We start from the raw sequence: 12,394 nt of genomic DNA, 5'->3' as shown, positions 1-12,394 counted from the left end.
CCTTGTGAGCTGCCTCCTGCTCCTTCATGCTGGAGTATTGAATGCCTTGATCTTGTGAAGGTAACCACAGCTCTGGTGAGTTCATGAGTACATCCACGTGTTGTTAGAAGACACTTTCACAGCAGTCCTTCTAATCTCTCAGCTCTATGGTCTTCTGTTCCCGTCCCCCCACCGCGTATGTTCCCTGAGCCCTGAGGGAGGAGGTGTCCCATATGTGGATAAGCATTCAATGGTCATTTACTCTCTACGTTTAGATCGTTTGTGTTTGTCTTTTTTTAACCATTGTCCACTGCAACAAGAGGCCTCCCTGATGAGGGGTGAGGGCTGGGTTAGCCTGTAGGTATCAGGATAACTATTTAGAAGGCAGCTGGATACTGTATCAGCGTAGCTCAATAATAGTACTGAGTTCTATCTAGTGTCTAAGCCCTCATATCAGCAGGTTCTTGGCCAGGTGTGTGTATGAGAAATGAGGTCCCTCCTGCTGAGTGAACCTTAAGTCTAGTTCAGCAGCTATTGGTTGCTGTTGTAGAATATTCTTACGTTCAATTACAGGTTACCCCTATATATTCATGGTGCTATTGTGTGCCATTATATACCTCTTAGTGAACTGCACCTTAAAAGTACCCTTCTTCTGAAGCTGTCTTGCGATCAGTGCCCCATTCATGGTTTTGCTTACTCAGGATCTTTACATTTCATTCCCTGAAGTACTGATGTGTGTGGTTTATATTGAAGAGGATCATGCCTTACAGTTTACAAAGTGTTTGTGTCCAGTCTCTTCATTGTAATATCAGAACCACACATAGCTAAAAGGTGTCACTGGTGATAGGAAAGCATTTCACAAAATTAATCCAAAGAATGAATGTTTGCATTTTGACCGAATCTACTGGGTATTTAGTACTAATAGTACATATATAGAAGTCAGATGGTTTCCAATCCTGGCTTTGAAATATTTGACAGTGTGCAAACTTTCCATTTTTATATTTTGTTTTCTACTTTCCTTGTTGAAACATGTCCCCTCATCGTTATAATGTTCAGCTACTGTAATTGAAGTAGGTATTGACAAAAATACTCCAGTAGAAGTAGGTATTGACAGAAATACTCCAGTAGAAGTAGGTATTGACAGAAATACCATATTGTCTTTAATTTCTTACCACCATTATAATCTATTTTCTTGTCTTCTGAGGACTCAAGAAATTCTTTACATCAATTTTTTAAAAAAATTTCTGTTCTAAACAAAAAATAAAAACAAAAATACAAAAGACCAAAACAGAACTTTGAAACCATTAATTTTTTTTAGGGGGGTTGCTTTTGTTTGTTTGGTTGTTTTTTTGTTTGCTTGTATGTTTTTTTTTAAAGGAGCCCTCTTTTCTACAATGTAAATCCATTTAGGAGGGTTGTATGGAAGTTAATATTTAGTCCATAGGAAGACTTTAATATCTGAGAGTATTGAATTAACTCCCCATAACTTCCTGTTATGACTGACAAAGCACTGGAAGGACAACCCTTGAAATCACGAGGTGTCGCTCATTTCAGCTGTCTGTGCCTGTTTCAATCCTGTTAGTGTATTTACTTCATTGCAGGTACCTTTGAGGGTACCCCGAATTCTTTTTGGCCTTAGTTCTGTCATTTGGATATGAACATTGTCCCTAAAAGGCACCAGTATGTTAAGTTCTAATGTCACAATTCCAGTATCTGTTGCTCATCTTTAACCCTATTTTCAGTTTCTATATGTATAGCAGTATTTTTTTTTAAATAAAGAATTACAGAGGTAAAACTTCGGTTCTATGGTAATTGGACCAGGGTCAAGGACCGTAACAAAGGGTTGGCTCAGTGATTCACAGTGTGGGCTGCTCTTACAGAGGACCCGGATTCATTCCAGCTTCCACATGGCACCTCATGACTGGCTGTAACTCCATTTCCAGAGGACATAACATTCTCTTGGTCTTAATGGGCACTAGGCACTCAAGTAGCACACAGATGCACACACTGCAAAGCACTCACACACATTACACAAAAGGAATCATAAAGGTAACACTTTTAAATAAAAGTAATTTTATTGTATATTTTATGTTGTAATTCAAGGAAGTTTTACATTAATTAGTTAATGTAAAAGACAAGTAATGTTTATATGGGTATGCATATGTATACAATGCACACATGTTATGAAGGGAGATAGCATATATGTGCTGGTCAGAGGATAACTGTGGGCATGAGTTCATTCCTTTTGCATTAGGTTCTGGAGACTAAACTTAGCCATAAGCCTTGGTGACCAGCACCTTTACCACCTCTACCATCTAGCCAGCCCATTTGTTGTCCTTTAATTGGGCAAAATTAAGTTAGAATGAAAAGCACTTATTCCCTCTTGCCTGTAGCAGACTTTACCCTTTTGCTGCTGTCCTTTAAATACTCAGTCTTTGTTTTCCCAGTGTCTAAACTTCATAACCTAAAGGCTGTTCTGGACACAGTATTTTGAACTTTTCTTCTGGTTCTATTCTGGGAGTTATTTTTATTCTCTACCTCCTGGATCTTCACTGCTGCTGGATTTATGGTATTTCAGGATCTGTTCTCTTTTTGGAATAATAGTCTGTGGACTTTGATTGAGGCCCCCAGAGGAGCATCCTTTAGTCCTTCAGAAGCCTGAGGATGTGATGTGCTGACTTGGGAAGGAGCGTTGACATCTCCACTCAGGACCTCTTTTCCTAAATTCTACTATTAGTTTTGCAAACAACTACATTCCCAAACAATTAATGAGCTTTAGTTAAAGGAAGCAATCATGTATAATTGATGAATGTGTGAATTATTTAAGAAGCCTGAAACTCTGTTCATTTAAAATAGCATTTGCTCACAAAATTGGTATTTCTGAAGGAGAAGGGAGGAAACACTTTCTTGCAAAGCTGCCTAAGCAGAGATGTTATTAGAGCATGTTCCCTTTATCACTCATGTCAGTAACTCACCACCATGGCTAAACAGACCTGCTCCTGTTGCAGGTGCTTTGATAATTTCATAGGCAGGCTCTGCGAGACCTGATCTGTAGAACTTTCGTAGTTAAGATTCAAAATCCAAAAATGAGAATGAAGGGGAAAGTTGAGAAGGTTTAGGAAGATTTAGTTTACTTATTTTTATCAAACAGAAAGCTGAGATAGCACTTTACTTTAACAAAAAAAAGGAACAAAGCTTGAGATTTTTATTATGCAGGATAGTGCTGGGTGCTCAAGAAATTGAATGATAAATGTCTTCTTCTCAGGTAGAAATACATTTTTAAAAGTGTGCAACCAAATAGAGACAAGGACTGTGTGTTCGGCACTACAATCAAGATTTAAGCATTACAAAGGGCCAAGTGAGGTTAGTTCCTGTCAGCTAGTGGACAGGTCTTACTCCAACCGTGTTGTGAACCGACTGCACATAAGTTCAGGTGACAAAAAAGTTGGGACTGCAAAGTGTGCAGATCTGAGCTGTCTCTGCAGATGACTAAAGCATTTGCGGATGTGTCTGTTGGATCTGTCTGCCCCCCTACACAGATTTGTTATAAGCGCCTTTCTTTTTTAATTGATTTTTATTGAGTTCTGCATGTTTCTCTGCTCCTCTTCCTGCCTCTCCTCTCCCCTTCAATGCTTCCCCAAGGTCCTCATGCTCTCAGTTTACTCAGGAGATCTTGTCTTTTCCTACTTCCCATATAGATTAGATCCATGTATGCCTCTCCTAGGGTCCTCATTGTTGTCTAAGTTCTCTGGGATTGTGATTTGTGGGCTGATTTTCTTTGCTTTATGTTTAAAAAACCACTTATGAGTGAGTACATATGATACTTGTCTTTCTGCGTCTGGGTTACCTCACTCAAAATGATGTTTTCTAGCTCCATCCATTTTCCTGTAAAATTCAAAATTCAGTTTTTTTCTGCTGTGTAGTACTCCATTGTGTAAATGTACCACATTTTCCTTATCCGTTTTCCAGTTGAGGGGCATTTAGGTTGTTTCCAGGTTCTGGCTATGACAAAGCTGCTATGAACATAGTTGAGCACATGTCCTTGTGACATGATTGAACATCCTTTGGATATATACCCAAAAGTGGTATTACTAGGTCTTGAAGAAATTTGTTTCCTAATATTCTGAGAAATCGCCACACTGACATCCAAAGGGGTTGTACCAGCTTGCACTCCCACCAGCAATGAAGGAGTGTTCCCTTTACCCCACAACCTCTCCAGCATAAGTTGTCATCAGTGGTTTTGTTCTTGGCCATTCTTCCAGGTGTAAGATGGAATCTCAGAGTTATTTTGATTTGCATTTCTCTGATGACTAAGGATATTGAACATTTCCTTAAGTGTCTTTCAGCCATTTTATATTCCTCTGCTGAGAGTTCTCTGTTTAGGTCTGTTTCTTTTTTAAGTTGTATAATTAAGACCAAATATGCATGATAGTAATTAATAAGGTATTTTCTCCTGCAGCCAAATCTAGTTGTATATCACTAACAAATAACTGTCATTGTCTTACCATGAAACAACTACCAGTGTTCCTGTATCTTTGAGAAGGTGCCCCAAAGAAACACATATTTCAAACCTGTATGAAAAGGTATGAAATGATGCCTCTAATAGACAATTTCACCGAAGACTTTTGACTCTTGGTGCTTTCCAAAGGAATTTTAAAGAAACAACAAGAGCCACATCTCCCTGGATTCTGTTTTACTGGTTATCTCTTGGTGCCTCTAACTTTGCTTTTTGATGTCACTGTTTTTCTTTTAATTATGACTTCTTTTATTTTTATTTTATATTTTTGCATTTGTTTTTATTTTGTATTATTACACCATTTCCTCCTTCCCTTTCTTCCAACCATCCCATCCAACATACTCCTCCCTGCTCTTCTTTAATTTACGGCCTATACTCTCATTAATTCTTGCTCCACAAATGAATATGTACTACATATCATATATTTCTAAATGTAACCTGCTCACTCTATATAATGATACTCGTGTGTGTTTTCAGGGCTGACAGTTAGGTATTAGAGAAGTAATCAGTGTGCTATCTTTCCCACTCTCCGCATTCCTTTGTTGCCTGCTTTATCTGCGCAGGGCTAAGGCCTTGAGAGCTTTCCCTCACGCACTATGGCCCGTCTCTTGTTGTTGTCCTTGCTCAGCTCAAGTTTAGGCAGTCAAAGTCTTACTGCTGGGACTTTGTTGGTGCGGCTTCTGGTACTAGTAGGATACACAATATCACAGCCAACACTCTAATCCTCTGCCCCTTACCATATTTCTTCTCCCTCCTCTGCAAAATATCCTCTGGGTCTTTGGTGTAGGAGTGCTTTGTGGATGGCTCCACAGCTCTGCATTTTGATTGGTTGGGGTTTTCTGTAATAGTGTCTGTCTGTTGCAAGAAGAAGCTTCCTAGATGAGATGTGAGGACTACTCTGATCTGTGGCTATAAGGACAAATGTTTAGACTGTATCAGAGATTATCTATGCTGGTCTAGTGGTGGTGGAAGGTTCTCCTCTAAATCTATGACCTCACGAGCCCTTGGTACCAGATATGGCTTCTCTCTTGTGTCCAATTATAGAGCGGCTGACTAACTTTTAATTGGGCTGGACCACACCAAAGGTGTTGGGAAATTGAAATGGATACATATAGCTTTAGTTCACTGATTGAAAAGAGAAACTAAATATGTAGTCAGTGAACAGACTTTAGAAGTGAAATATGGCTTACCCTTTTGATTATATATTCTAAAATATTTCAGTTGTTTTTGAATTTTTTTCTATGCCAGATTGTAGAAGTTAATTTGAAATTCATTGGAGGAAATTATAGTTCACAGCTCTGCTTTAAAGACCGGTAAATCAGGATTTTATTGTACAATTTAGAATTTTCACAGTTTTATAGGCTTCTTTCACTTATCTGTTTCTCAATCTGTGACTATAAATCATTTCCACTTTTTAACAACTGACAACTGTCAGTTTTGCACCAGTTTTGTCTCCAGTCTTTCTTGTTGCTATCTGCATTGTGATAATAGGTGGGAGGAAAAAGTAATTAGCGTGAGTTTGTTTTGTAGATTTCTTCATAATTATGGTACTAGTAACTGTAGTGTATGATGTTTATCATAGCTTTGGTCAAATGTGTATGCCTATTGTTATATAATCCTATTAAATATCTCCAAGGTGTTGTGAATGTTGCTAGTTAATTCTGAACAGGCTGTGCCTGTGAAATGCTGGGTGACATAATCACATAATTCATGATTCTAATGGTAATTTTCTGAGTTACACACAGTGGTATCCATCAATGAAAACATGCAGTTGACATAGCCATAGTGCTGTGGCCTATCCTGACTTCAGATAGGGGTAATTGCTTCATGCACAGAGTAAAATGCCTGAATGAATAAATATATCTCTTCTTAGATGATTCATATATTAAAATATGTGAAGTTTCACTTCTTATAATAAGCTATACGAAATACAATGGCTCAACATGGATTCTTGAAAATATGTCCTAATTGCTGTATTGTGTTTTCAGCAAGTGAATGATTTGAAGCATAAGCATCTAGTGTTGAGTCACAAGGAACTTAATGTTGTATATGCACATAGGCACACTGACAGATATACGCTGAAATTACGAAAGAAGGGAAGCCTTTGTGATCATAAATGTATGCATGCAATTTAATTAAAACAGAGATCACTGTCACAAAGACGAAGTTCCTCGCTGTTGTGTTGGAGAAGTGAACATGCGTACTGGTAGTCCACTGGTCAATGGCAGATGCTCTTTGGTTCTGGAAATCTGGAGCTGGTTGTCCATTGCAGTATCCACTGGAATTAGCTCCAAATCTGAGACTTTGAGACGTCCATGGGCAGGACTTGATTAAAAACAGGGTGTAGAACTAATCCAGTTTTTTCCTGCTCTGTTAGATACTTGATCTTCCAAGGTCTCAGTTTCCACATTTTACCCTCTGGCTATTCAGCAAGTTTCTCCCTTATTTTGGGTCTACATTTTAAAAAGTAAAAGACAGTGTTCTCTCTTCAAAACTTGTTAAACATTTTCCTCTCCTGGTCTTCCTTAAGCCTTTTCTTGTGAGACTTCTTAAAGGTCAACAGTGAGTCACCTTCTTGAGCTCCTTACCTCCAGTTCCATTATCTCTCCTATTCTGAATTATGGGAACCTGGTTTCTGTGGTTGACATGGTCCTGGTCTGCTTCACAGCTATCTCTGTATGGGTATTCCCAATGTGAGACCTTGGCAAAAGAAAATGGAAGGCTAGAGAGAAGGAACTGGCCCTGTTTCCTTACTGCCTCTTCCTCTACAGTGACTGCTCCTAGGCCACGATCAGCTCCTAGTCAGCCTTTCAGCATAACTCAGATCCACTCCAGTGAAACCTTCTTTCTTCTCCTCCTATTGATTAGACACAGTCTGAAGATGACCTGTGGTGGTCAAGAATCAGGGTTCTTGACGAGACCTTCAGTAATTTCTTCTTCAGCCTCTTTTTATTTGTCACTCTTCCCAAACTGATTATCCTGTCCCGTTGGTTTAGTGGTTATTAATTCTTCAATTAGAGAGTACCAGCTACACTTCTACTGAAATGAGTTATGTGTGAGTCTGTATATCTACTAAATAGTGATGACAGGGATCATATATCCTTCATGTTTGAGTCCTGCTACCTACAGAGCACTAGAAATTATAATCAGACCCAGCTTCCCAGACCTGAATAATCACACAAAACTATATTAATTATAACACTGTTTGGCCAATGGCTCAGTCATATTTCTAGCTAGTTCTTCTATCTTAAATCAATCCATTTCTATTAATTTGTGTATTGCCACAATGTTGTAGCTTATCTGTAAGACTCCAGCGTCTTTTTCTTCAGCAACTACATGGTATATCTCTGACTCTATCTTTTTTCCTCTTCTATCTCTGCTTAGATTTTCCACCTTATTATATTCTGCTCTGCCATAGACCAAAGCAGTTTCTTTATTAACCAATGGTAATACAATATGTTAATAGCATACAGACGGGCATTCAATATCCTCTCCCCTTTTCTGTCTAAATACAAAAGAAAGTTTTAACTTAAGGAAAACTTTAACTATAGCTATCTGTCTTCAACTCCATCAAGGATCCAAGCAGGATATAATCTTACCTAAGTAAATAGGAAGCACATTATAAGCAACTTCTAAAACTTTAGAACTGACAGAGACAGCTCAGTGCCTGGACAGTCATCGAAAGTTCTTCTGTAACTTTGGGTTATCCAATTTCAGCCTATAGGCTTATAGTATCTGGCAGACTTTTCCATGAAGCAGGAAGTTTGAAAGACTGTTTCACCTATTTTGGCAGTTTGTCATGTCCTACAGAATGTCTGGCAGACTCTTTCATGAAACAGGAGCCATGAAGGACTGTCTCACCTTTTTGGACAAGTTCAGCAGTCATTTTTCTGTGGGTCCTGAATGTTTAGTTCATACAGCATAATATCAAGCATTCCAGGCAAGAGCAGTTTCTTGCACAAATGGCTAGTTAGCCTTGTCAATTGAAGGCAAATTCCTTAGTGAATTTCTCCAATTCCCATTAACTTTTCTGAAGTAGTGTTTACTGCCATAAGTAGACATGTCTCACTGTTGAGAAAAATCTAAATTCTCAAAACATTTTAAATACCATGTTCTGTAGGTCTTTGAAAGGTTTGAAGAATGCCTATCCATCTGAAATATACCTCTGTGCATCTAGAAAACCTAACTAGCATAGCTACATGCTTTACTATTATAGATAACTCTCTATTAATCTCTATTTCTTAACTATACATTACATTTTTAAATGAACAGAACAAACAATGCCTTAAATAAGAGTGTATATATATATATATATATATATATATATATATATATATATAGTAACAAAATCTACCTTAAATTTGTATCAATAGACCAAGATCCATACCAATGCAATCTGTACATCATATCCCCCTTATTTATTTATTTATTTATTTATTTATTTATTTATTTTAAAACTTAGCCATGACCATTATAGTTTATAACCAACCTTTTTAAAATGAAAATAAATATTTAAGAACAATCATTTTGGGAATTTGGGCATAGTTTCTCCAAATGGTTTCCTGCACCAGGATTTTTCTTTTACCCACCCTTGGACTTGAGGCTGAGGCTACCATGTTGTGTAGTAAGCTTTGAATCCTTTGAATTCAGGTGCTGAGCACAAATTAGAAAGGTGCATTTTTCATTCTCTTATAGAATACAGATGTATTCCATGTAAGTAAGTGTATGGCTGACCAGATTCTGGTATGCTGGATTTGTGGCATTTACTAAGATAAAAGCATACTTTAAGTCACACATGGAAGAAATATTTAGCAATCAGTTGGGTTTATTAAGCAAACACATATGTTATTTTAGCTCATAATATGACACATGGTATACAGCTGACATATCAGTTGTTTGATTTTAAATATTCATGACTGAACAACTTTCAGACAGTTTCTAAGTAATATAATTTATATAATTCAGTTGTATTATTTTTTAGCTAGCTCCCAAAAATTTACAACCAACTCTCTAGTAGTTGTATTTATGTAGTTAAGTTTTTTAATATGAGCTGAGTAAGGGGATTCACTTGGCTTTTTAAAGATGTGAATGGATTCCATTATTTAAATGTGCACCTTTAAATAAACAGCTAATTATTTTGAAAGTTAGGCTACAAACTTTCACTCTTAATATTTACACAATAATATTAACACAAACATTTCTTATTTCACTATTACCAATGGCGATTGGCAAGTTATATTTTTAAATATGAGAGGAAATATAAATTTCAAAGAGTAAAACACTTTTTTAAAATTTCTGTAGATCGAACTAAAAGGATGTGCTGACATTGTAAGTTCCATATGACTAAAATAAAAGATGGGACTTACTACATGTGAGGAACAAAGTTCAGGGTCTGTTTGTGTCAGTCAGTCATCTTCATCAGTGTCCAAACCAGTTCAGTTATCTTCAGGTATTGGTATGTTACTTGAAATTTATGAATCTATGATAGGGCCTTTCAAAGAAAACAGCGCTAAACTGCAAATCAAAGGTCACTTTAGGCAGTGGTTCTCAACCTATAGGTCATGACCCTTCTGGGGGTCACATATTAGATATACTGCATATCAGATATTCACATTATGACTCATAACAGTAGCAAAATTACAGTAGCAACAGAAATCATTTTAGGGTTGGGGGACTCACCACAACATGAGGAACTGTGTTATTTGTCACAGTTATAGGAAGACTGAGAACAACTGGTTTAGAGCCTAAAACCTAAAGTCAGATAATGACCCTAGGATTAGGTTGCTGTAGTGGGACAGGCACCCAGAGAAGAGTCAGCATCGGCAGTGGAAATGATCACATCAAAGCAAGAGCAGCTTCTGTTAGTTCCACTGCAAGTGTTTTCAAGATCCGTAGAGAACTGGTCAGAGACCTACGTATCTTATTCAATTACAACCTACTTCTATGTTTCTGAGTTATGTTTAAATGTTTTCTGTCGTTGAGATGGAAGCAAGATAGGTCCATGTTAATTCATCTCAATGTCTTAAATGAGGTGTCCCAACTCATGAACATTCATGTAAAGTAGTATAAACAAAAGCATAAAGCTTACATGTGCATGTTGTAATTAAAAGACCTTCCTAATTTGTCTTAAAATTCTACAGCATATTAAACTGCACCAGGCATTTGTTGCCACCCAAGTGCCCACTTCGGGGTATTAAGGAAAATGCCATCCATCCATCAGCCAATTGGGCAGTTAAATAGCTGCAAGCTTTGTTGTTTACAAAGTAGACTTTTTCCTCATATAATAAATACATCCTGATTGCAGCTCCCTCTTTCTCTACTCCCAGTTCCTCTCCACTTCCCCCCACATTCAGATTTATCCTGTTCTGTCTCTCATTAGGAAACAAACAGGCTTCTAAGGAGTAATACAGAAATTGTATATATATATATATATATATATATATATATATATATATATATATAATAAGAGAACAAAACTAACACATTCGAATAGGACAGAACAGAAATAGAATGGAAAGAGCCCAAGAAAATGCCAAGAAACAGGTATATATGTAGAAACCCACTCTTTCATATACTCAGACATCCCATAAAAACACCAAACTGGAAGCTATAATATGTACACAAAGGACATATAGGGTAAAAAAAAGAGGAAAATACATAAATAAAATAAAAATTAAAAATAAGGTAAAAATCTTCAAAAATCCCTAACACTTTATGAGACAAGGAACCTCCAAAAATACTGTTGAGTTAATTTTCTGTTGGCCATCTACTGCTGAGTAGGAAGTCTACCCATAAGAGTAGTTTGTTTCCTATCCATTTCCCCTTCCCATTGGGATCCATGTATGTTTCTCTGATCTCCTGAGAAAACTGAGAGCTGGTGGGGAGGGGGAGGAAGGCAGAAGGTGAGTGGGGGGAGAGAAGGAGAGGGAAGAGGAGAACATCAGGGATCAGGATGGTTGAGGTGGGTGAAGGACAAAGAGGGAGAGTAAGGAAAGAGGTATCTCCATTGTGGGAGCCATTATGAGGCTAGCAAGCAACTTGGCACCAGGGAAATTTTGAGGAATCCACAAAAATAATCCCAGCTAAGACACTAAGCAATAGTGGAGAGGGTGCTTGAACTGACCTTCTCCTGTAATCATTTTTATAACGATCTTATTTCTCATCATAGAACCTTCATCCAGCAACTTATGGAAGGAGATACAGAGATCCACAACTAAGTACTGGGCTGAGCTTCTGGAGACCAGCTGTAGAGAGGGAAAACAATAATATGAGCAAAGGGGTCAACACCATGATGGGAAAACCCACAGAAACAGCTGACCTGAACTAGTGGGAGCTCACTGTTCCCAAACTGATAGTGGGAAAACCAGCTGAATGTGGATGACAGTTGTGTGACTGGAGCAATTTGTGGGGCCACTGCTAGTGGGACCAGGTTTTATTTCTAGTACTTGAACTGGCATTTTGGAGCCCATTATTTTTGGAGGGATACCTTGCTCAGCCTAGACACAGGAGGGAGGGCTTTGAACCTACCTCAATGTGAAAAAAAAAGAGTAGTTTGTTTCCCTGGCATGTTCCCTTGGAAAAAAGAATATTTTCATCTGCAAGTGGTTATCCATTGGAGACGGCTTCTTGGTTAGGGATGGAACATGTGTCCATTGCTCCTTTCAGCTCTAGGACCCCATCGGATGCAGACCTATGCATGCCTTGTGCATGCAGCTCAGCTTCTGTGAGGTCAGAGATGTATAGATCATGTTGATTTAGAGACCCTTGTTTCCTTGATGTCTTCCATCCCCTCTGGTTCTTATACCCTTTCTTCCTCCTCTTCTTCAGGGTTCCCTGTGCTTTGACGAGAGGGATTTAATGGAGACCCCCCCTTTCGGACCAAGTGTTCTGAGTTCTCTC

The 12,394-nt window shown here is 38.0% G+C and overlaps 1 protein-coding gene across 2 annotated transcripts in view; it reads left to right on the top strand.

Annotated features, from left to right (window-relative positions):
- Positions 1-12,394, top strand: part of Nell2 (neural EGFL like 2) — a 313,225-nt gene that overhangs the window by 133,925 nt on the left and 166,906 nt on the right. The window lies entirely within an intron of this gene.

This window comes from Myodes glareolus, chromosome 19, assembly GCF_982192425.1.
Source record: "Myodes glareolus chromosome 19, mMyoGla1.1, whole genome shotgun sequence".
In the NCBI taxonomy this organism is placed as follows: Eukaryota; Metazoa; Chordata; class Mammalia; order Rodentia; family Cricetidae; genus Myodes; species Myodes glareolus.
Note: the sequence above shows the minus strand (reverse complement) of the source record. Positions and strands in the feature narration are given on the sequence as shown.